Source organism: Acromyrmex echinatior, chromosome 1 (assembly GCF_024713525.1).
Source record: "Acromyrmex echinatior isolate Ae372 chromosome 1, ASM2471352v2, whole genome shotgun sequence".
NCBI classification, from domain to species: domain Eukaryota; kingdom Metazoa; phylum Arthropoda; class Insecta; order Hymenoptera; family Formicidae; genus Acromyrmex; species Acromyrmex echinatior.
The window spans coordinates 16,812,102-16,839,707 of NC_141852.1; the positions used below are offsets into that span (position 1 = coordinate 16,812,102).

The 27,606-nt window shown below is 37.8% G+C and overlaps 1 protein-coding gene across 7 annotated transcripts in view; it reads right to left on the bottom strand.

Moving 5' to 3' along the window:
- Window positions 1-27,606, bottom strand: part of Kdm3 (Lysine demethylase 3) — a 325,601-nt gene that overhangs the window by 40,420 nt on the left and 257,575 nt on the right. The gene's annotated exons all lie outside the window — the stretch shown is intronic.

Genomic DNA, 27,606 nt, shown 5'->3' on the forward strand with positions numbered 1-27,606 from the left:
AGCCGGTCGCACATCTCATGCACCAAGGTAATGGAGCACGGCAATGAATATGGAATCACGAACGCTCAATCAGCCGCAATAACGATCGTCCGGAAAAATAGTCTTTCGCCGAAGGATCGGTCAGTCGATCCCCGGAGCGACGTGGTGACCTACTTCTTGTACCTATTAACGAAGACAGGTTGTGGTAAGCATTCTCCACCACAAATCCAGCAGAGCGTTACCTGAATTTCGGGATGATCGTAAAGCTGTGACACAAAAGGAGAATTGTAAAGACCCTGATTTAAAATCTTGACGAGGCAATAAAATTCTAATGTCTTTCTTGGTCAGCGGTTATTCGAAAATTCCTTTTCTAACTTTTCTGTCTTATAAATTGGCATGTATGTCCGGCTTTTATATCTTGCTTGGAATCTCGGTCTCTATAGAATCAGTTTCTCTCGAAAAACGTGTTCGAGGAGTTATATTGCGACGATACGTTGAAAAACGCGCGCTGGGAAGAACCAGGGGGTACTTTCGAAGAATGGGACAGACGCCTGTCATTTCCAGGACGAGAAGGGAGACCCGTGTAAAAACCATACAAAACGCACTCGCGGAAAAAAAACTCGTTAGTCGTCCTCCGCCTCGTCGCGATGCGTCCCGTTGCGCCGTATATTGCTTTATATCGCATCGCGCGGCAAATTAACGCTTGCATTCCTACGCTTTCTGCACCCGCCGCGTGATTACCGTGATTTCTACGTGACGTAATTCCACGCGGACGGAAACTGACGAATGCGAGGGAGAGAGAAAGAAAAGAAGAGAGAAAAAAAAAGAGAAAGATATGGAACGCAGACGGGAGGAGGAAAAAGCGGGGAGCGCGATCGAGACGGAACGAGTTTCACGCGTGTGCATTGCACACAACCACACGTACATTTTTTTCCTCGTGCGTATATACGTGTGCACGGCCAATGCATCATTTAGATAGCCTGGGTATATCATGCCAAGAGATACGCCTCGGTGCAACGGCAACGTCTATCGGGTGACGCAGAAATGACCACGTAGACACGGCGTCTCGCGCCGTTCACGCTCGTGGGAACAATACGATCGCTCGCCGGTGATTTATCACGCATTTGCATTACGTCGGCTTGAGAGGATCGTAAATCACAACGGTCGCACCGTAAAATAATCGCGCGGTCGAGAGTTCTCGGGGAAAGCTCGGTGATTGAGTAACGAAAAGCGAGCGGCCTTGGCCAAAGATGATCTATCCATTTCTGGATCATTAGCCTCGGTTATGATATAGGTGGAGAAAGTGTATTTGAGTAATGACGCTCGTGGAAGACACTGCAGTTTGATTATGGCTCCTCGTTCTCCTTTAGATTGAAATTTACACAGATACATTAATGGAATACGTGAGGCTTTCAAAAATAACTTCGTATCATAGTAAATGACTTATATCAATAGTGATATCAAATATTATACTGATTTGTATCAGTACTGATATCAAATATTAGCTTGAGCATTATATTTTTTTTGATAAACGAATGAACGATGTTTAGCAGCAATCAGAGAGATGGAAGGAAAAATTCATTTCGTCTTCCCGCAAACTTTTTTCTGCTAAAAAGATTAACGTCCGCGCAACTTTCGTTTTCGTGGTGTTATTGGCACGCATAACCCAGAAATGAGACGCATACGAAAGAAAGTACGATGACATTTGCACGATTGTAATTTCAACGAAGGCGACCCGTCGCGCCAACGAGGAAATAAACAGGTTTATTCATTCTGAGTAACCTCCTCGAGCATAAACAAGGAAAAATTGTAAAATCGTAGAGAGATGGCATAGCTAAAAATAAAGAGCAAAATACACAAGATGTATACGATGTACAGTAAATTTCTAAGTATTATATTGTTCGCAGATATAAATAATAGAAGAGAAAATAGGGAAAATATAGAAAAGATATACATAGAAAGAACGATTTTTGCTAAAGTAGTTTTTGCTAAGTCTTCGAATTTTAATTTAATATAAATGAAAATAATTTTATTGGATTCAATATCATTAAAATAATAATAATGTAGAAATCTCAAGCATAATAAACCATATTCCAAAACGTTTTGACATTCTAGGAACCAGTTTGAGTATGGCGTGACAATAAAGTTTGATGAATACATAAGAAAGTAAATACTACTTAATTAACATAAAAATAGATTTTTATTGTCCTTCAAAATAATCTTTATAAATAATTCACAACATTCGTACAGCTTGCCAAAACTTTGTAAAAAATTTATGAAAAAAAATCAAAAAAATCTTTAGATATCGCCTGAAGTCTTGTTCTTAACGGTTCTGAATGTCTAAAATGTTTGTAAATCAAGTTCCTTTCATCGTGTTCTTTATTAAGAAACAAAAAAGGTCTGCAAGAGCAAGATCGAGAGAGAATTAAGAAGGAGAGCGCAAGTAATTTAAAATGGTAATGCAATGCTGATTTAAGAATCGTTTTAAATTAGAATCGTATGACATTTGTCTCTACGGGGGGGATTATTTTGAAGAATAATAAAGGTCATTTATACATATATTAAGTGGTGTTTATTTTCTTATATAACATTCATCGAACTTTTTGCCACGCCACGTAATTTTTGATGGTCTAACAAAATTATTTTCAAATCTATCTAAATTTATAGCTTCAGTAAAACCGTCCTCCTCTGAGACAGATTACGAACAACGAATAAAATCTGTTTTTATTCATTAGACTGCACTAGAACTTTCTCGCTTTCGTTAAATATCAAACATGTCACTTTAAAAAATTTTAAAATTGTATACTGTAATTCAGCTACAGAAAAACAGAACCTAAACACGTACGAACATCCAAGCAATTTAGGCATCCTTGAGATGCTCCGCCTCTTCTAAATAAAAAATTACCGACTAACCCGTTTAGAGGAGGCACCAGATTCCGAGTTAATGAGAGCGAAACTTTTGTTTCGCCGACCGGCTGCCACACTGAATGAACTGTGTCAAATGCGCGACGCATTTGCGAAACTAGTTCCGCGAACTGTCGGCCGCGATTACGGCAGTCTATAGAGAAGCCCACGGGCGAGAGGTTGCTCTCCCGGTAAATGTCACTAACCTTATAACTATTTCCCCTCTCGGCTCTCCTTCCTGCCCGTCGAAATGCGAGCACCTGCTGGCTATACTGCCTCGTGCAACTTGCCTCGTGTTAATATCCGCGCGCGCGTCGCGAATAACGTTTCGACATACGTTTACGTCGACACCGATAAATGGTTCTATATTTGACTGTCGTTCGCGACACGAGCAAACGCAAAACGCCGAATTGCAATATCTCACAAACAGGACGAGCATTTCCTGTTGTCATCTTAAAGCTAGATATTATTACGTAACATTATTCTTAACCCCTGACTATTTGCATAATTTTTCCTATTTACTATTCTGCGATTACTCATGCATTTCGTTATGTCGCTACTGCACTAGCGAGAAAAACAAGTCGTTAACTTGACTAAACGCGTTCAGTTCGTAATGATTATTTACTTCAAATATTTATATATTTAGATTAACAAAATCTTGTAATTTAAAACATGTTATTTGTTTGAATTAACAAATATTATATTTGCTTGACATTGTGATCGCGACATTTAATCAACGACATTGAATCAACTAATATTTTTTTTGAAACAGCAACTTTTTTCTCTCGTACAGTTTCTTGAATACCATTTTTTTTTTCAGAGATTTTTTTAATCTCGGAGAATAAATATTAAACATACATTAAATATGTCATTTTAAATATCTACCGATCTATAAACTTCGATAAGATACGACATCCGGAAATTATACGACCTCTTTGATAGTCAGTATCATTTATATAATATCCACATCTCTTGATCGCTTAATCGTTCACATTACCAAGAATACAGTTCGAATTAACATCATGTCTACGTCTTTATATAAATTTCTCAGAGTTTCAGTGCCGAACGCGCGTGTCAGTCACGAGTCACCAAACTGGAATCCTCATTCCATGCGAGACGCAGACGAAGTCTGTACGACGAAATCAGCGGTCAAGCTTCGACGCGTGCTCGACGTCTGCAAAATTGCTCGTGCAGAAAGCGAGGCCTGCCAAAGCGCGCCTCTCCGACCCGCCGCGCTCTATTTTCGGCCGGAGCATTCGAACGAGAACGAGACTGCTCGGTGTGAATATTACGACGTGACGTGCACATCGCATGGCGATCGTAAGGCGCGTTGCAACATTCGCGAATCGCGAACAAAGTCGCGGGCAGCCTCGGCGTCGAATTTAGAAGAGAGCAGCTGCTGGCGCATAAAAATCCTTCGTCGTCGATTTAACACCAACGATCTTGAGATTTCCCCGACAGAGAGGGAGACGTTCGTTCTTGAGAAACTGTCGTAAAATACTCGAGTGTTTCTACTCTCTTTGTATTAGATCACTCTATTGTGATTTTCGATAATAAATCATAGCTTAGATTATGAGATATTTATTCATTAATCTTTAATAATTCGTATTGTGAATTTAATGATGTACGACAATAATGTCCGACCTAATTTCAGGATATTAAACTGCTCTATACGAACTAAATGCTCTGCCGGCAATTGGAATAAAGACATCATCAATATTTTGATTACAAATTTGGATAGCTAAATAGATAAGTAAAATATAATCCGAGTTCTGTAATAGTAAAATCTCGTTGTTAAACGAGACTTTGACAAGTATGCAAGTATATTATCTTTTCAGATTTTTATATAATCCGGAACAATAAAAAAAAAAATTGCTCGAAGACCCGTATTACTGACGGAAGAATTAAAATTAAAATTATCGGCAGAGAAAATATATTACGACTTTATATAATATTAAAAGCATTGTTGATGAATAAAAGATGTAATCTCTCAGATTATTGCATTAAAGATCAAGACTCAACCTTGCCAAGTTTAAAACGTTTCTGAAAAGCGAAACATGTATCTCTTATTGTTTACAATTCTGCAGTAAGAACTGCGCGCATGAAATAATGACTATTACGCGGTGAATGCCCCTTGTAAGTTGTCGCAGCTGGCTCGCTCGAAAATTATTTACGCAGCCTACCTAGAGTCGAGAGACGAGAGAAAGAGGATTCTCCGTCGATTTAATCCGGGTCCGAGGAAGTTTCACGTCGGGAAATAATGTTTTACGATCGTTCGAACGACACGGCGTACAGAAGAAAGGCCGGGAAATGAACGACAGCGTTTATATTACGAAGACCAAGAGGGATCTATGCGTTCGTATGTACGGAACACGTCGCTCGCATCGAAGCGGAAAGCTGAGGGGGAGGGGGAGGAGGAGAAGGAGGGGCGATCAATAAATCCGTGAGGGGAAAACCAGGCACGAAACGCTCGCGCGAGGGCGGTTTCCGAGGGTTGATATGGTCGATCGATCCGAGGGTGCTTTTCGGGACAACCAGAATAATGGCACGATGGCAAAGGGGGAATTCAAATCGTATAATCGGTGCCGCGTGCCTGCTGAGAACTTCTGTGTTCCGCATTCAGGGCATTCATCGATATTTCGAATTAAGAAGAGAAACACGAATTAATACAGAAAGGTCTATAGCCTCTGGTTAGTCAAAGTAAAATCCAATTAACCTGTTAGCGTTATTTGCGCGAACAAAGATGTTTGATAGATTACAAATTTTCACGATCATATTATAGAGGGGATAGAAAGTTTTACCTGGATTTTACATTTTTGAAAAAAATGTAAAATATTGACATGTGTACCACGGTTTATACATAATGAATACAAAAAGTATTCGTATAGGAAAGACATTTAAAAAAAAAAAACAAATTAATTAGCAATTTATTTAGAAAAAGAAAATAAAATGGACTATATATCTCAAAATTATTTAATCTAAAAAAATGTGTAATAAAAATATAATATTATTTTAAGAAGTAAAAATAAAAAATATTTGTACAGTCGCGAGAAATTTAGCTTCTCAATTAGGATTACAAAAGAAGTTCTTTTTGTTTATATTAGGCCAGAACGTGTTCATTATTTAAAGCGCTAATATTAATTAATATTTATTTTCTACAAATATAAGTTTTTTATAAAAATTTTTCCTGTACGAATATTTTTTGTACTCACTGTACATATTAAATTATCATACTTATCACATTCTGCGTTTTTATTTGCAGAATATCACTGCTCTGAAAGCGGTATTATTCAGAAAAATGTCCATGACCTAAAGATGACAGATTCAAGGCTTCGAGTTTTAATAAGATTGTGAAGCGCAGTAAAAACTTTAAATTTGAAACGTCCTTGCAAGGTGAAATCGGACATTCTTGAAAAGATCAATTTTAGACACTTAAGGGTTAACACAATGAACCATTCACTATTTTTGTCTGTTAACAAAGGTGACGCTTGATAAAATATAGACTTGAAGGGAAACTTGTACAAAAAAGGCTCCACATTTTAATATAATGATCCATATCTGTATATCCTACAAATCACGTAACGTATAATAAAATGTAAAATGCATAGTCATGAATTTTTAAAATATTATAAAAAACTTGGAAAAAGAATATTTAAAAATTGTAAATTTATTTATTGTAGTATTCTGTAACGAAAATAAAAAATAATATAAAAAGTCAGAAAATCCTCTATAATAAAACAGCAAATCTTTATTTTCTAAATTATTTATAAAATTGCGATATTCCTGGAATATGTAATTGAAAGAGATTTTCGCAAATAAACCACTTTTATTAACAGTAACCACGTTTCAATTAAATTTATAGAGCATGATAAGCCAGCAAAATAATCGCCCTTAAAATAAGAATACCTTCATTTGATAATAAAATTACGGTATTTGTAGAACTTGTGATGCAAATAGGTTATCATAAATTGTGAATAAACAAGAGTTCATTATAATCTGTAATCTTCTCTTCAATACAAATTTTTAGAAGACAATAAATCAGTGCAGAATAATCGTCAAAAACGAGCATTTCATATATTAATTAGCTTTCAACATTTCTAAAATAAATACAGATAAAAATTGTGGAAAATCGAATATCATCAATATAGTAATTTATTCATAGAGATATTTAAATATTTAAAAAATCGCGGAAAATAATTACGTCGTTTTCGATAATTTTGAAATAAATAAAATCAACAAATTGTAAAATACCAAAAATGAAAAGTTTAAAAACGTAGACAGAGAGAGATGGATATTCTCCCCCGCAATATATACATATTCTTCTCGCCACTTGAAATATAATTAGCGGTGAGAAAGCACAGGCGACGGTGAGGCGGTAAATCACCCGCGGTGCGAGTAAAGATCAAGGGAACGACAAACTGCCGGCCAGGTTACCGAACTCCTTCGGAAATTACATGACGGAAATTACAGGCGAGCTTACTCGCACTCGCTCTGGCAGCCGACGATAGGCGGAGGCAACACGAGGGGGTCTGGGCTTTAAAAATAGTCGGATCACGCTTCTAAGTCAGTTGGCTTTACGAAACCGCGCGGAACGAGCATGGCTTCCGGGAAGCCAATTCCTCCGACGCACTAATGCTGGAGCCTAGGTAAAAATCGGTAAAAAAAAAAAAAAGTCGTTCGCCTTGCCGATGTAACTCTCCCGGGGAATGAGTGTCGTAAGTCGAGAGATAGAATTTCGCTGGAAACGACGTTGTAGACGTTGCTTCTTACGCGCGATTTTCAGACGCTCGCTTTAAGAAGGAAGTCAGCCAGTTTAATGGTTATAATCTGAGAATTGCAAGTCATAATTCGAAAGTGATTGAGAATGGGACGGCTTATTAATAAAAGAAAAATATTTAATATATTTAAATAGAAAAATATCTATAACTTTATATACTTTTAATATTTTCAAAATAATGTTATAATATTGTAAATTAAAACGTTATCGAAATATTACGTTATTATTTAAAAATGAAAAAATATGAATATTTATTTTTAAATATTTGTTAAAATAATGATTCACGAGCGACGGAATTTATTACATTTCTGTTGTAAAAAATGTATGAGAAATTGGAAATAAATCTTACTAGTTATATAACATATGTGAAGAGGATTAAAACAAACGCGTAAATAAGCATAATTTTGTTACGCTTGTTATCGAGCTGTATTGCAACACGTGGATCATCGTATTTATGACGAACAGAAAAAGAGAGAGAAAGAGCGCTGCATTATCGGAATCCAATAATTGTGTTATCCTAGCAGAGCGGCGGATGTCGTAAGGCCCGATAACCCAAATACGAACAAAATTTTCGCCGTTTATCGCGTTCGTTGTCACCGTAAGAGAAAAAAAACATCATGACGTTAATGGACGATTAACCGATAAACTTACAGTCACGCAAAAAGGACGATTTTGCTGAAGTATCTAAAGATTCAGCTAGATGTAGACTTTGCAAGAATTTCAAGCATAAGAAATGCTGATATAGCAACCAGTTTGAACATCCTATATAAAATTATTTGATGGTCCAACAAAATTATTTTTAGATTCGTATCCATCCACCTAAAATACTTTAATTAACACGTATTAAGTAATAGATTTATATATATTGTTTCCGTTTGTAATAATTTAACATTTATCAAAATTTTTTTCGTCAACATGGAGAATGACCCGATCGGTATCGAAACGTTTGTTTTGTTGTATTTTCATATTTATAATTTTATAACATATTTTCTTTGTTTTGTATCTCTGGCTCATAGCCCTTCAAAAATTTTGATTTTATTTAAAATACTTTAGATACTTCAGCAAAATCGTATTTTCCTGAAAGGTATTTCTGCAATTTTCGCGTTCCTTCCTCCTTCCACGCCGATCGCCACGTCTGCTATATCGCGTTTCAATAAACAAATCGCCAATTATAACTCGCGTGGATCCAGATCCGCGATTCTTGCCTTTTGTCTTCCCGGGGCGATTCCGAATAAACTTAATCTTTCATTCGCGCGATCCACCCCCTTATCGCTCATCCATGCCGCCCCACTGAAATTTCCGTAAACATGCACTGGCGATGGATGGTCCAGTCGTAGAACGGAATGCATTATGCGAGAAATTGCAACAGTCTGAACAGACGGGGGTAATAATTTTTTTTCGCGTGGAAACGCGCAGGAAAATTAATTAGCTAAGTTGGCTAACCGGCTGGCCGAGCAGTCGAGACAGGTATAGCTCGTTGTATATGAATGTTTATCTCTGCCTGTTATTCTCTTTACCAATGCGGAAAGTAAGCTTTCATTTGAATTGTTTACGATACCAAGAGGAATTTACTGAGAATTTGTAGCGCGTAAATCGGATTGAATCACTGTACGTTAGAAAAACAACGTCAGCGATAAAGACGCGCGGAAAAGTGATTGTGCAAGTAGGACAGTACTGTCTCATTCGACAAATCGTACGAGAGAATTCTCACGATTGACAGAATTACTTATCGCTTCGAGAAAAAAAAGATTCACTCTGTTGTGAAATGATAATCTTACACAAACAGGATATTCTACAGACAGTTGCGTAAAAAAAAAAATAGTTAATAATTTCATTACTAAGCAAACATTGTATCTCTTATTTAGTCACGCACATATATCAATTATTAAAGACTGTATTGTCTGTATTGAGTTTAACGTAATAAAATAATGAATGTACACAGAGTAACTTTTGGAAGGATTTTTCTGTGGTATCTAAAAATTTAGCTAAATATAGATACAAAAATAAATTTATTTTTGAATTATTAAAATAATTATATAAAACGTTACGTTTAAATCCTAATTTGCTTATCTTATGAAACAATTACTATATGCGAAAATACCGTGTATGAGTTTACAAAACTCTTGACGATACTTTTGGAATCAATTATGTTATGTATACGAGTTTTAATATGCGAATCGTACAAAATTATTGCAAGTTATTTTCAAAATGTCAAAAATAATATCATTTATATTATATGCAAATGAGACATTTGGCAAGCAGAATGTCCGCAAATTAAGACTCATCTCCAACAGAGACGATGTATAAATTCTTTATTACTTTTGCGGCTCATTTGGCCACAAGATCACTTGCATAAGAACTACCACAAAGATATACTCGGTCGAAATAGACGTGATCCGCACTGCAGAACAGTCGAAAAAGAAAGGTCACTGGGTTGATGAACGTTCCTTTTAGAATTGCCTCAATGTATCTTCACAAAAGTTTTAAAGGCCGTGAGAAGAAATTTTTGGATACCTCTCTAAATTCTAAGTTTTCAAAAGTGCAGAGTTAAGTGAGATGATCTTATCATCTCGAATTAAATTTACTATCAAATTATTAAATCTAATAAAATTATTTTATATTATCTATTATAAAATTAATGTAACTGTATTATACAAAAAACATGTTGCAATATTAGGGGAGAAAAATTTGGCGTTTCTAATTGAAAAATTTCAAGATAGATTCACGTGGCGATTCCCTTCGTATATTCTTGTTGAAGTAGCACGAATACGTCGATGTATGTATATCGCAATTCTCAAAATAGCAATTATTGCGCGCACGTTCCGAAATAAACTGCGTGCGGAACAGAATTTAAAATAAAAATCGATAAGTCCCGCACTTCTCGCTAACAAGTTGTTTCTCGCTCTCGAGGGTAAACGATGTTTCACAAGATGAACCCGAGGTCGTCGATAAGCCGATGTGGCTTCCTCTCTTCACATCAAATCGGCACGAGTTTTCACAGAGGCTGTGACCCGAATAACGAAAGTGTCGAAAATAATTCCACGACGAAAGAATTCACGCGCGGGATTTACAGATCGTTTGCTTTCAGGGACGTGAGTGACGTAAACATGCAGTTAATGCACTAAACATTTGAAATATAATACGCTATCTACAAAAACACGAACAGTACAAATATTACCAGGACAAAGATTGGCAAATTAAGGAGCATTTACTTTACATATTAATATTGATGATTTTCATGAATTTTATATTCGTCGATTGCGTCATGGTTTTGTGCGAACACAGCTGTTTTGGCACGTAAAATGAGATTTCTACGTAAATGAATATCTTTTTAGCATGTTCCGAGTGATTGATAAAAGCGAAAATTATACACAGACACTGTTGCAACTACGACGTGTAAAAGTTATGTCGACTTTTCAGAGATGCGGTACTATTATTATTCAACTTTCCATAATTCTGTTAATTGCGTTACTTTAATCGAGAACTTTACTAATTTAATATATTAAAATATTACTTTACATTGAATTTGTTAAATTATTATAGGTGCATTCGGGGAGACACTATTAGCGCTATTTGTGTCATTCTAACCTTGTTTTACGTCTAATAAACAATGAAGATAGAATGACATAAGTAACGCTAATAGCGTTTCTACGAACGTATTAAAATTTATTAAGCTACTACTTAAAATTTTATAATTTAAAGATATTATAGAAAACAAATGATAGTTATTTAATATAACCTTCCATTGACGACCATCAAAAGGCATTAAAGAGAGATCAGAAACATTTGTCGAATTGCACAAATTTGTTTACCTAAAGCACATAGTATATATGAATTCGATCGAAGTGGGATGAAAATGATTAAGGAGACACATCGTCGGAGCGGATAATAAATGCTCCTTTCTCCCGCTCCCGCGGACGATATCCCGAGTGCGAGATTACTTCGCCCCCGTTTACACGTCCGGAGCCAGCTGGGACCGGAGCCAACTTCGAGGAGCGTATCCTCTTCCATCTTCTTCCACGAATTCCGCGCGATCCAACGTTAACTCGCAGTCGCCGTTTTGGCTACGTTGTAAATTGCACGATTCCTTTGTCCGAGGCCGGGAAACCGCCAGTTAATCAATACCGAGCGAGACAAATGATAAACGTATACAGCAGAGCTGATTTTCTTTAGTCCGAACGTTGCTGCACGATTATTGACGTGACCGTGAGAATCCATGATACAGATAGATAATTGCCACTTGTCCTCTTTTCCCTGGAGACTTCTTTTTTTGGGTTTCCAGGATTTTCAGGAAATCTTCTAAATATTTTCCCTTGACTCCTCCCGCGCTATTGTATTAGTTCTGTATTAGTCCTGATTTACAATAGGTGTAGTAAAATTTAAACTGTAAGAAACTGATCAATCATAGTTAAATGGAAAGTTAAATGGAGGAAGAGAATTTTGACTTTAAGTGGTCAATTTATAAACAATTAGATGTGAAATAATTATTCGTTAATTGTTCTGACCGATTTTACTAATCTGCACGCATTTTTATATGTGTCCGAAGTTGCAAGCGGAATTTTTTATTTGTAGATTGTGGTTTTGAAAATTTTGATATAGCAATTCTAGGTGTAAACAATCCAACCATCATCACAATGTATTTAATAAAAAAATTTATGTAAAATTATTTTCGAAAGATAACTTAAAGTTATTCTAATAAATCAGCGGAACGTCAGCTTAGTGGAAAAATATCGACTACAAATATCTGTGTCTCGCGATTTGTCATGTTATCTTGAAACTGACGCAAATAGAGATGTATAAAACATTCAAAAACAGCGAGTTCTTTGGAAATACAAAAATAACAAACTCATGTCGTATTTTATCTTCGGTCAATTGACAGAGACAAAGCGGACGTTGCACACTGTAAGTGAATCACGCAATGTCACGCTACTGGTTTAGACACAGATATTTATCACGTTTACGGCATGTAGTCACAATGATCACTCTTAATTGGATGGAACGATCGATCGGTGATCGATGAACGATGATTGTATTTGAATGTAAACTCAATATCAGCTAACGAGTTAATTCCTTATACGTTCTCGAAATTGTGGACATGTTTTTTTCTTTTCTACATTGATAACATAAGATATACTTTATCCTACATTATCGTATATAAATCGTATCAATAATTTCTTAATAGTCAGAGAAAAAAATCTTAATAGACTTAATAGAATTTTATAATTGAATGCTTCTAGAATGCTTATAAATGCATTGCAATCGGCGCGATTTCTTGGCTGTTTCCGCAATTTCATTCACCGATAGCAGCGACATTTGCAGATGCAACCAAAGGGCGGAGGAAAGAGTGAGGATAGAGAGAAAACGAGAGAGGGGGGGAGAGAGAGAGAGAGAGAGAGAGAGACACGAAGAGGGGCGGTGACAAACGCACGGTGATAACGATATGGTCGGACTGTCGTTGATAACGTATGCTGCGTGTAACCGATAAGATAAGTTGTGAACAACCGCTTCAACATTACAGATTTTTCTGAGAAAGAGTAAATGCGGAATGCAAGTAACCTACAGTGAAAAAAAAGAAAAAAGAAAAAGAGACTGAGGACACAGAATATACGTAATCACTTCACTCGAGATATTTCAACGCGATACATCGACCTTCAGACTGAAGTCACGCGCTCGATAACGAGAATGAATTAACACGCGCTACGGAAGCACCATGGAATGTAATTATCGGATTGCAGCGAGATTATAAGGAAATTAAAAGCGGTTAATCGCACGATCGCGCGACATGCTTCAACTTGCGTAGCTGTCCCACGTGTAATGTGACGTATACGTAATTAAATGTGATTAAAGCGAATGGCTGTTCGAATCGTTACGTTTTTGCTTTCGCACAATAACAATCTACTCCCTCAACGTTGTTATTTACATTAATAAATATCAAACGATTGAGAAATACGTAAGCGTTTCTTTATGTACGTTCATTAGCATTAACTTCTCGGTTTACAGTGGAAAAGATCGTGTTTCTCAAATACTCATTTATTACTGCAGTAACTATTAGAAGCAGTTGAATCAGTACTGTCTGGTCGTTTTTTATCTACCGCAAACAACTTCCTCTATCATGACAGGTTTTGCATATCACGGTGAATCCGCTATTTATTTATGTACATGTATCAGTCTTTAACCGTGCTGCTGTGATTGCGCAACAAGCATCTTTTTAAAGAAATGATCGCTGCTCGTTGTACCCTTGCGAAGTTCACGCACTTTGAACAATCGAGAATAAGCCAATCGCGTTATCAAACACACACTGACATGTATCGATGATTTCTGAAATTAATTTACGAACAAGATTCATTCATTCGTATTATTTTTCTATTCTACATAAAAAATTTTTTAAAAATTTAAATATAATATTATATATATTTTGATAGAAGACGTTTTTTTACATGCATTAAAGAATACGCACGTATTTGTTTCATTGTTTAAAATGAATATTTTTAAATCTCATAGCTTGCATCTCTCATATTTATGATATAACGTTAAAATTCGACTTTACTTCCACGAATTTCTTTGTTTGTTTGATCGTCGTTAAAATATGTACTTAATTTATACTTTTGATATGCTACTTCAAAGCAGCTCAGTTTAGTATGCTAATGCATGCTAATTATTTGTAACGCTATGCACATTAAAATTTAAATTCTCTCTATGCAAATCTATTTAGATGACGCATAATTTATGTAGCTCATATTATATATAATGACTATGATTTCTTCGCTTCTTTTCAACCTACGCCTACATGCTATTTAACTATGTTGCACAAGTACATCTACATTTATATCAAAAATAATCATTATTATTGATTCAATTACAATAAATTAAAAGTATTCATTAATAAATTAACTTTTTTTTTTCGTACATAAATAAAAACGATACAAAATCTCTAGAATTTTTTAACGATACGATTGAATAACAATTATCGTCTTTAACGACCTTTATAGGATATGATTTTAAATTGTGACAGTAACAAATATATCGACTGGCTCAGCACCGCCCAGAAGATATGCGGATGGCCTGTGTAGACACAATTTGCAGTCTGCGATCCCAATACAGAGCGCGCTGAATCGTCGCCGAGAAGAGAGAAACCCGAGCTCTCTATTGACCTAGATCGTGGCCTCGGCGGAGCGCAGCATCGCCATTGCAAACTATATGGTGAGGAACTGTTTCTCTCCACCTCCGCCGTGGCCAAATGCGCGTTGCACCGTCTCTTTTACCGCTGCTCTCTTTTCTCGGCGGCCGGTTCGTCCTCCGTCGTTTTTCCTCGGCACCCGTCTTCGTGGGAGCTCGAAGAGCCGGGAGAGCCGGTGGAGCAAGTTACCGGAGAGGAGGATATTTGCGGTTGTGATTCAGCGCTGGCTCTCAAGAGAAACGGGGGAGAGAAGGAGGGAAGGCAGGAGAGGAGAGGAAAGAGACTTGGTGAGACACGAGTTGTAAACCGAGAAGGAAAACTGACCGCAACGACTGTCCAGTATATCGTATCCGATATAACTTCAACGATAGATTCTTTGGAAGTTCTTCGGAATTCGGAGTATTTACTTAGGAATATTTGTAATTTTAAACAATAAATATTTAAAGCACGAATTAAAATATTCTGAAATTGTTTTAAATTTTTAAGTAGATTCAAAGATATGAAAGTTGATACGCTCTAATGTTTGGAGTGGAGTCTAATTCTAAAGAGTTGACGAAGGGTGACAATTCTGAGCCAATGTTGAAAAAAATGACTCAATTGTCAATTTTTAAGAGTGAGATTTTTCACTCTTTAAAATTAGATTTTGCTTTAATGATTTTAAAGAGTAGGCGAGATGTTAAGAACGTCCTAAATTTTTTTTAATTTTGCAGTTACATCTTTTACTAGTATATTATATTGTAATTAATTTATTTAAATTAATATTATAAAAATCTTATGGCTCGATTTTTCATTATCTGGTTATGGTAATAACTTACGGTTTATTATAGATTTAACCTCACTTAAAGATAATGTGAAAATTATGTTTTTTAATTATGAGCAATAATATTAAAAATTATTTACTAAACATTTAGAGATTAATTATAGATAAAAAAAAGTACAATTTTTATATTACCATCAGGCTAAACCTAACCTAATTTAACTTAACTACATCAAATAGAGAAATGTAAAAATAATAAATTTTAAGACTTGTAGACATATAGGCATTAAGACCGTTGGGTCCAACCTTTTATTTTCCTTTTTCAGAACAAGATTTTAAAGAAATATACCTGAGATGCTGTCTGTAGGATTTTAAAGGACCTCACTTATTCAAAGTTGAAATATCATCACTCACTTTTCAGATTTCATAGAAACTAGAAACTGTTTTTGTTAATGGTCATTCACCTGGATATTTTAATTATGAATATTCAGGTAGCATACGAGTAATTAAAAAACCAAAACCTACCCAAAATAAACCTTGGCATTGTGCAATACTTTCCACTCAGCTGTGTCTTTGAAAAAAATATCATTATTCGGTCTTTGACACAGGTGTTTATTTTGAAAGTGAGCGTACCCTGAACAGGCTAGCTTGTTTGAAAACAAATTACATATAACAAAGAAAAATCTTTAACATGGACTTTAAGGTTCCGTTTCACGCATAATACGCATGATGTATCAATTTTATTTTTGTTTACCGAATATTAAAGAAGGATAAAATGATATTTCATGCGCATCATGCGTGAAACGAAATGTAACCATAGTGAATCAGGACGAACTTTCAATATTTTTCTCGCGTTTCCGAACTCACATAAACGCAGGCACTTATCATGTATTGTGATAATACCGCGTGTTTAGTGAACGTTTGTGAAAATTAATGCAACGAGAGACTGGAAATGGAATGTTTTCCCTCAACGAAAGAAAATAAACCCGATGTTTTTTAAGAACGCACGATTGGGAATATTGATACGACTATAAAGCAATCATATCGCGTGCGCTTTCGAATATCAGAGATACGAGGATTGAAACAGTGTTTTTGCGAACTAACGTAATCGTCGCTCTATCGTTGTATTACTTTTTCCGATGGATGGCAACAGAGGGAAAAAAGAATGAATGGAATTCTATTTTGATTTCGCGAAGCTCGAAAGTTACAATTAAAACAACACAGAGAGCAGACGAATTATTCAAAGTATGCATTAAAATTATATAACGTTGATTATCATAACAAAGTCGTAAAACAGTACAGTAGAGAGATTTGTAATATAATGCAAAGAACGAGAGGAAATTATTAAACGAAGATAAATAGAAAGTGAAAAGTTGTAAGTTATGCGCGATCATATATATGTGAATACTTGTAGCGATAGAGAATCGTATTTCTCTCGACGAGCGTATTCTCGACTCGGATGATTTGCAGAAAGAAACGTTCCGCCATTCCGAAACGAGAGAATTCACCGCAGTGTCTATACTTTGTTGGCTCTTTCGGTAACAGAGAATAGTTGTACTGTATAAAGTTCGACATGAAACTAAATCGGAACTTTGGACTTTCAGTGAAACGATGTTCCTGGTAATGGTCAATGTTTTCATGAAACTCTCTTGAGCGTTTACCTTACGAGAAATATAGATGAAAGGAGAAATTTGCTTAAATACACTGTGAAAAGAACTTATATGATCATACGAATTTTTTATGTATATATATATGTCCTTGTGATTTGTCAGCATAATTTTCGTGCCATTAATCACGCTGTTATCATTTAGATATCATGATGGAACTTTTAAAAATGGTAAATTACGAGCTAATTATTACTATTGACGAGATACAGGCGTAATCTGATAAGAGAGATTACTCCACGATACAATAGCAATTATCATTTATCAAATGCTAGAGAGACTCACCAGTTCGACCTTGAACGACCTCGGAGAGGCAGAACTGTCATCTATATATATATATCGTTCTTTAACTTCAAAAGTATTACTAACTAAAAATTAAAATTTTCCACAAAAGAGAAATCTTTTTCAACTTAATAGAAAATGATTGATTAATCAATAATATCGGCAAAAAGAATGTAGTCTTAAAAATATCATCAAATGTCATTTTGTCATTTTCGTTTTGCAACTCATAAAATTACTACTTTTTTAAAACAATTGTCTTGTGATTTTGATATCCCATAAAAATGTAACAATAAATCTAGGATAAATTATCAATATTGAAATATTATCTTGAAATATTATCAATAGTTTATATTTATCATCAGCTAAATTCAAAATAAAACAACTTCTTCATCTTCGTTCAACTTTGATTAAAAATAAATTAAAAACAAAAATGTTTTACTTTAACTGTAAATTAAGAATTTCTTTATTTTTATAGTAAATTTAAAACTAAATGTTTTTTGTAGAAGACTCATTTTTATTTACAAAAACGACTTAAAATATACTCTCGTAGAAATTTATTATGATATCTTTTTGAAAATATTAAGAGCGATACAAAGTGCTTTATTTGGTGGACGAACTGTGAAATATTAAGTAATATTAATTAAATAAAGTTAGTACACTTCTGATGACTGATAGATTAATCTTTATCTCATTTTTCTTTAACTCATTCATGATAATACATAATTAAAAAATCACACTTTTTTTAGTTATGTAACTTTTAAGATAAGAATGTGTGTTTATTTATTTTTTCATTCTTTTCTTTTTTCAATCTGTTTTCATTACGCTAACCTACAATATTCTGATTCTTCTCCATTATATACGGATATCACAAAATTGCAGGTAGAAGATAACAAAGAAATTTTTGTGTATTATTAGAATGTCAGAATTTTCTGAGATTTAGGTTCGCTTACCTGATATACTTAAAAGATAATGCAAGAATGTTGCATTGTAACACTTATTTTTTTCAGAATACTTGACTGTTTGTAAAAGATCTTTTAAAAGTTACTTAATAATTTTTCGTTTGTGAAATATCACTCGTATTGTTAGGCTTACGTACAAATATATTACGTAAATAAAGCTATTTCTCGAGTGACTATTCAAATTAAATCGAACAAATCCTCATAAACAACGTAATCCCATTTCTCAAGGGATGCGAATCTGATTTTACATGATTTTTTTGTGCGAAGTTAAATATTTCGTGACAGATCAAGGAAAAAAACTTAAATAGCCTAATAAAATTCTGCGTTTTTGCCTCAGTAAAAAAAATCTATTGTACAAACAATGAAACTGCCAAAATTCCAGATCCTTACAAAATTGTCTCGATTTTCCGCTTCTTGCGTTTACAAGAATGAAGTATGACCTCAAACGGAATAAATTTAGAAGACGATTACTAGAAACCTCTCTACGTAAGGTCACTTGAATCTTCACTCCTTTTTCACGCGCGTTGCGCCACCATTAGCTCTCTCTATTTACGACCACGTTGTACGCTTTACTCGCGTGTACAAGATCGCGGGAATAAGATTTCAGGCCGACATTAAGACCACCGCCGACGCCAAGCGAAAACGAAAGGTGACTAATTAACCGCGCCCGGTCGAACCGGTCGGTCCGTGTTTCACTCGGCTGCTCGCCCATCAAATGATTTCCCCGTGTTCCGGTTCAGGGTCGTCGAGTATCGTTCCGATCGATTACCGACAAAGATTCGTTCCGAGGAGGGAAAAGGGGGTTACGACTGCAATGGCGTTTCGCCTATCTTCCCCGATCGGCAACTCCTCAAGAGTTCTGTTATGCCACGCTCGAGCAAGCTCAGCGAATTTCACGAGACGCGACTTTTGCACATTCAGCCTCTCTTTCATGATAAACAACTGTTCTGTTTGGGTAGGTAGATGTATGCGTATAGATATGTGTTCGCACGAATTAATATTTGAAATGTAAATGTCTCCCGACCGGTCGAACAATGTCACTCCCGCGCTTATCTTACGTATCTATTTTTATCATGCAGTGCTCTCTCAATCTCCATATTGGAGGGCGTGCACGGAGTAATAAACAGCTTCGTATAAATAAAATCCACTCTAATTTTATAATTCGATATGTAAATGTCATATATAATAAAATTACGAACTTTGTTATTCTCTTTTGTATTTATATATGTATATCGCGTGTGCAATAACGTATCATTACGCGTTCCGATTATACTGTTACAGAAAGAGAAATGCTCCTGTGCATAAAATCAATAAATGAGCGATATCGAGAAGCTAATAAATACCAGAAGTCGTCAAAGAAAACATCTTCCGATGAAACAATTATGCGGGAATATATTACGGAGAAAGTTTCCGGCGCGACGACGTTTTATCGAGAGAGAGAGAGAGAGAGAGAGAAAAACATTCAGAAATGTAACTTGCCAAATACGCGCGGATTACTTACTCGTGGTAAACAGTAATGCAAATTTCATGCGCACCAGCCGGAAAGCGAGTGTACGAATACTCACGTAGACTCCCACGGAGGAGAGAAAATCCGGGGTTTCGTTCCGGGTTGTTTGCCCCGAAATATCGGTTGCCGCACATCACGTCATATTGGATGCAATGAATTCCGTTTAATTACACCCGATGACGTGTACATCGGCGGCGGATGGTATAGATCACAGCGGGGGCTGACGTCGCGTCCGGACGTTATGCAACAGCCTCGACGACATTGCGGATCAAAACCTGTTTGCAAACATCTCGCGTCTCTTTCTCGTATGCGTCTTACTCGCGGATAAATTATTGGACCCTGGATTGTGAGTAATCGCTTGTTTACTGATCCGTTCTGTCTATTGATTCTTCTGTCTATTGATTTTGGTCGCATCAATACGGAATGTAAGTGAACCAAGTTCACGTTTTATTTTTTGAAAATGTTATATATTTAAAATGATCAATTCCATCAAAATTTACATCCACGAAGCGTTTTTGTATTTCTTAAAAGAAATGCCTTCCATCTGCTCATTAATAAAACAGCATTTTATCATTTTTTTTTATATAAAAGACTTGAATAAGTTGAATAAAAATATTTATCTCAGATAAAATTCTTACAAAGTGCAATAATAAAAAAGTATCCATCTAAAGCAGACGCTTAAAGACACGATAATACAGAAACACAGCGATAACAGACACTTTAGATAAATATTGTGAAAATAACTCTTTAAACTCTTTGTCGATATCTTACATCGTATGTCGCGATATATTTTCCAGAACGTATAATAGATAAGTGAGTTGTAAATGTCTGGAAGTTTTATCGCGAGGTCAAAGCGCGATTCCACGATATTCGAGAATCGACCTTGAGTGATTTCTATTCGTCGATCCTCCGCGAACGAATCTTGTCTCGATATTTTTCACAACTCGCATATTTATTCTGTCTTTCCCAAAATCTGGAACAATCGTATTTCCTGCGAACGGCTTGAACTAATCAAACAACAAGGAATCTGACGTAAAAGTCGCAAAATAAAACAATATATTATCTCTAGAAAACCGACAATCTGAATCCGAGCGTCTGATATTTTTCAATAAACAAAGTTTTATGTAAACATCTGCTTAAAGATAAAACTTATGGTTAGTGAAATTATGTTATCGGTGCTACAAACTCGAATGAGATACGAAGAACGAAAGGAAGTATACTATCGTCAGTGTACCATGGTATTATTTAATTCCAAGTGCCGCGTGGCACAGAAAAGATTATTGTAGAAACGTCTATCTTTACTGCATGCATCCGCGGTCATTCACCTCGGCGCGAAGTCAAGTGCATTAATGCGTCGGAACTCGATCGCGACGGTTCCGATTAAACGAAACCGGTCGACAAGTTCCTTTTGTGCGTATCGCTACCCGTGCAACGCATTACTCGATTATACCACTGTTTATCCTACGCCGCTCTAATTCCGCTCATCTCGGCGGCGCTCGCTTAATCGCCGCCGCGAGCGGAACGCGAACGCTCTATTTTCACCGACGTGGACAAATTGGCGTCCCGCCACCGATCGCGCTGATCGCGCTGATCGTGCACCTGCAGTCGTGCGTGCATACGCCTATGCGTATGTCCTCACTGCTCACCGATCGCTCGTCCATCATCACTGTGTACAGAGTGCCCTTCAATTTGTCCTCATCCCTTACATTTCGAAAACAATTTAAATTGATATCAACCGGTAAATATATACGTTTGATCATTTCGAAAGAAAAATTCTGAGAAAAATTTCTAGTTGAAAATGAACAGAAGATTTTCATTGTATCGATCTGAATATTTATCTTGACTGAGAATTAGAACTCTCTAAATTCTTTAGAGTGGAATCTCACTTTAAAGAATGAAAATTGAGCTAGTTCTTGAAAAAGAGTGTGTGGCTTAATTTTCAATCTTTAAAATTGAAATTTCACTCTACAGAGTGACATTTATTCCAAATTTTAGAGAGAACAGATTCAACCAGAAAATTCTTATTAATTTATTCTCAACCAGAAATCCAATTAATACAACTCTTTTTCCAGTGCACTTGAAATTATCGAACATATATTTCGCGATTTTCATGATTTTAAATCGTTCCCGAAATGTAGAGGGATGGGGGGGGGGGGAGCAGACTTTATAGATATATCCTAGTTGTGTGTGTAATAAATTTCGCGCTGCTATATCGCATGCGACAGACCCTCGTAAAAACCCGTTATTCCGTAAATCATCGTCAACGATCGAAAGAGAGATCGGCGAACTGCGAATATTCCATAATTCCCACAATCGGCCCAGTTCTGCGCGGTGATCCATGAAGATTTGATCGACCCCAAAGAATTGCCGCCGGCGACACTTTGATGTCGAAGCAAGCCGTTACGTTGCGAGATAGAAATTATTATTAAAGCGACTAGTCACGCGTTCGATAATATATCTTAATTCCGATTTTCACTTTTGCTGGTCGCCAGAAGTTTATGCCTAAAGCGGTGACCTCGACACGAAAAAAAGTTACATACGACGATGAGATATAATGTTCAAATTCCTCGTACACGTAGAAAGAACGACTTTGCTGAAGTATCTAAAAATTTAGCCAGATATAGATTTGAAAATAATTTTGTTGGCTATCAAAATAATTACGTACACACAGGAAAATATCTTCTATTGCTAAGAAAAGTGATTGCTCAATTTATTTCCTTTCTTTTAAGCAACGTTATTTTTACAAAAAATATGTTCTTGATAATCAAATAATCTTAAAATATATTTGTTATAAATTTTAAAAAACTCGTTATTACGTACACGAAATAAAAATTTATTTTCCTTTGAATATTATAAAATTGATTGAAGAAGACTTTATATAATGAGCAGATCGAATTTGTTTTAATTTAATAATTGAAATATTAAATAGGGAATTCAGAATATATTTTCAACAAGTTTAATGTTTGTGATATTTACGATAGATTTATAAATATATAAATTTTTGAAATGTAACTTTTGAAGTAATTATTACTCGAGTACATATATTTTTCTGTGTAAGACGCTCGAGGGTTTGCTAGAATGTTAAAAACTTTTAACATTATTCATCGCGCTTAAGTTTCTTACATAATTATTTTGATAGTTCAAAATTATTTTCAGATCTGCATTTTCTAAATTTTTAGACACCAACAAAATCGTTCTCTTTGTGTACTTGAATCATTTGAAACGCAAAGTCAACAACAGTTTTCACACTCTAAAAGTCACATCTTTTTCAATGACCTTTCAACACAAGCTTTCAGCAAGCTTCTTTTAACTTTTCACATCATTCAAAAATAGTTCAAAGAATCCTAGACGCGAGTTCCCACGCGAGAAGGTATTCGTGTAAATTTCGCCACGTATTCCGCGCGCAGAGAAAACCAGTCAACCTTGACGGTGATTGCATCTATTCCTCCGTTATCATCGCTACGCTCGCGGAGTCTAGTCTCTCTCCCAGCAAAATAAATAAAATCGTCTTTCTCTCTGAAAAAGGAAGAAACATGATATCGCACAACACACTTACAAGGCTAACGCGGTCGCCGGATTTCCTACGTCACCGGTTATAAAGCCACTCTGCTGAACGACGGATTGATGATGATGATGATGATGATGCGGTTGCGGCGGCGGCGGCGGCGGCGGTGGCGGCGGTTGTTGCTGCTGCGGCGGCTGCTGTTGCTGATGATGATGATGATGATGATGCTGAAAGCCTGGTGGCTGGGAGGATGGCGTGCCGGCCGCCGGTATCAGATTATACGGTTGATAGAGCAGCTGCGGCTGTGCTTGCGTAGCTACGGCCGCGGCTGCGGCTGCGGCAGCGGCGGTGCCGCCACCGCCTGCACCGCCACCACCACCGGCGGCTGCGGCTGCGGCCGCGGCGGCCGCGAGTAGCACTTGCGTCTGTCCTTGGTGTACGACGTGGTGGCTGCCGTGATGATGATTGCCGTGGTGGTGGTGATGAGGTGGGTGGTGGTTGTGGTGATGGTGATGGTGATGCGGGGTACCCTGCGTTGCCGTCTGCGGGCTTACCGGAAGGACCGCCATTGCCGCTCCTCCTAACACCGGTGGCATACTGCTGCTGCTGCTGTTACTATCGCGAATACGTTCCAGCTCGTAATCGTCGTCGTCCACGCGTCCTCATCTACCGTCCTCACCGCGGTCGCTGCCCTTTTCGTCGTCTTCTTCGTCGTCGTCGTCGTCGTCGTCGTCGTTATCGCGCACGGTCCCCGCATCGCAGAAGCTGACGCGATCAGGATCGATCACGAAACGTCGCGAGATCCTGATCCCGCGATTGAATCCTTCCGCCCTCCCCGCCACCGCGCGTATCACGCGCGTGTAGCAACGTGATCCTTTGTTCGCCGGGCGCGACGAGCTGGAGCGTGTCGGAACACACTTTCACAGAGGATACACCACACCGCTGTGCCGGACGGACGCCAACGGACGCGACGACGATTTAATCGGCGATCTCACTTTCGCAAAACGAGAAACACAACCACGACCGCGAGCACTCTGTCGCGCATTACGCGACGACGAGTCGAGTTCGCCCCGCGAGTTTTACCGTGCCGCAGGGAAGAGGCAGGGCGAGCAGGGGCGGGACGCGATCCAGGGGTACACGGAGATAGAGACGTGTGTAGGAGAGCGTTTGTAACGACGGCGATCGCTCACGGAGATTGCCGAGCGCCCACGAAGCGGTCGCAGTCGTTGATCGACCGACGAACAATGGGTTTGATCTCCCCGTTTCTCCCCTTTCTTCCTTCTTTCCGCGACACAATCGGTGCACTTCTCTTTCACGTCGCGCTATTTCATTCTTCGCTCTCTTTCTCCGCACGAACTTGGGTGTCTCTGTTTGAAAGGTGATATTCTTCAGGATATGTATATATATGTGTGTGTGTATATGTTAATTTCTTCTCGAAATTGCTGTTTCTAAAAGTTTCTTGATGCTTCCTTATTCCAATTCGTCATCCACGTCATAGCCAGACCAGCTAACCGTGACACGGATACAAGTTTTAATTTGAAAAGAAGAAGCTCTTTCTCCGCGTCTGTTTTTACTCCGCCTTTCCCTTTCTTCCTCTCTTTCCTTTTCTGCTCCACCTCCTCTTCCTTCGGTCACGCACTACCTTTCCTCGACCGAAAGTTGAATGTTCGCCAGGGAGCGAAACGACGAGTGGTATCGCCCACGCGCGAAAGAGGAGGCCCCGATATTCTATTCCCTCTGCCACGAGACACAATTCCGGTACCACTCTACGTTCTCTCGGGTGACCTCTGCGAGCGAACAATGGCGTTCGCCAACGGGGCAACGTCGACGTCGTCGGGACCCCGGCCTCGGTCTCCCGACCGAGTTCGTGCCGATTGAGTCGATTCTCAGAATCGCCCAAAAGCGATTTTGTCCTTTCCTTCGGGACGCGCGCTATCGTTGATCGGATAGAGCAATTGATGATCGCGATTGCATCTCTCCTCTTCTCCGTATTATTGCTTTCCTCTCTTGTGTCACGTAATCAAGCTATCCGTATTCTGCTTTGATTATACACTCCTCGTTTCGAGACGAACAGGAATCAACAGGAACCAACAGGATCAAACTGAGACTATTGAATGGTTCACTGGTAGCGTACAACACAGCACGCACAATGTGTGCCGGTGACAAGAAAGTAAAGAGGGACAATAGAGGGCAAAAAGATTAATTTCAAGGAAAATGCACATACACACTTGCACAGATAAACAGGCAGGCACGCACGCACGCACGCACGCACACACGCGACGTACAGTATATCGTATAGCGCGAAAACGCGCGCGCGCGCGAAAAAGGAGAGTACCACGGAGAACGTACTCAGATCAGATCACGCCGAAGGCCGCTACTCTACTGCGGCAGCGAAGCGAGCTCTCTCCCCCACCACGCCCACCCCGCGATACTCATCCCTCCCAATTCACCCCTCACCGCGCCGAGGCTACGTATACGCCAACACGCGGAACCCCACCAACCGCCGCCGCCGCCGCCGCCGCCGCCGTTGCCGTTGCCGCCGTTGCCGCTTCGTCAAGCTCTCTCCTTGCCCTTCTCCTCTTAAACCGTCCCCAACAATCCCCCTTCTCACTCTCGATGTCCTCCCGCCTCCCCGCTGAACGTTCGACTACCACCGTCTCGTCCCTCGCACCGTATATCCCTCGTGACCGAAGGCGACCGACCGACTCAAGCGGCCAACTCAAGCACGACTGCTCTCCGCTATAGCTGTTAGCTGCCGCAAAAAATATCCCGCGTGCATTCACGCACATGTGCTTGCGCGCGCGCGCGCAAGCGGGCAAGCGAGCGAGCTAGAGCGTTCTTCTCGCTCCCTTTTCCTCGACGGCGCTTCTCCCCGCTTCTTTTTTTTTTGTCTTCTCTTTTTTTCCCTTTCATTTCGTCGTTTCTCCTCTCCTTTCCTCGTACTCGACCGCGAGCGACCAAATGACGCGACGCGACGCGATGCGATGCGATGCAATGCGACGCGACGCGACGCGACGCGACGCGACGGACTCTCGTATGTACGCGCCGTTTGGGAGTCACTGCACTGCTGGCACTCGCGACGGTCCGTCGGTCTAATTACGAAGTATACGCGTATAACACCGGATACGAGTATTAAGTTCACGTTCGTATCACACATTCGTAAAGGAACCCACGCTAATTATATGGAAAATTAAATCCTAGTGAAATGAGTTAGTTTTTTCACATATAATACAATGCTTACAATGTGGACAAATGATAATTTGTCACAATACTAGTCTCAATAATGAATTGTTTTTTTAGCTGTGTGGTGGTTTCATCATTGATATTATAAATAAAAAAATTATAAATTTTCGAGCATCATGTCTATGACATCTTTTGTTTATAAAATTAATGTTTATCATTTTACAAAGATTAGAGTTTATCAATCTTTTAAGAATAGGTACATATACTATTTTTGAGGTCGTGAAAAATTTTTGTGGTCATTAAAAATTATTTTTGTTTCAGAAATTTTATTTTATTACTTACCTATATTAACTATATTTGCATAAAAAATATTCCCGCTCTTTCCACTTATAAATTATCATCTCTTTTGAAAAAGTGTGTTTATATATTGATTGACATATTATACATATCTATTCTTTTTTCATGATAAAATGGTAAACCTAATTTTTTACATAATTATGTGAGGTCTTTATATCCTTTCATACATATATAATCGGCAATACACAATAATGAACCTATATTGAAATAGAGTAAACAGTGTGAATGTATTAATATTATCATTATCATTACTATTTACATTACTATTGTCATTACTATTTGGAAATATTATATAACCTTCCATTTTCATTCATATAATGTTAAGCCCATCGTTCGATGTCAATAACTAAAGACTAAGGACAGTTTTTCGAGAAATAAGCAAGCAGTTATATAGATATGCGGCAAGTGTAAATTCAAAGGCTTTGCCTGGCGAACTTCGGCAATAACTCGGATTGTCGGCTCTGATGGCAGGTAGGAACTAACGTGAGTCTCGGGCGAGGAGAGACTTGGTCAGCCTGCGAGCTCTCTTATTGGCGAAGTTTGATCGAACTAAAG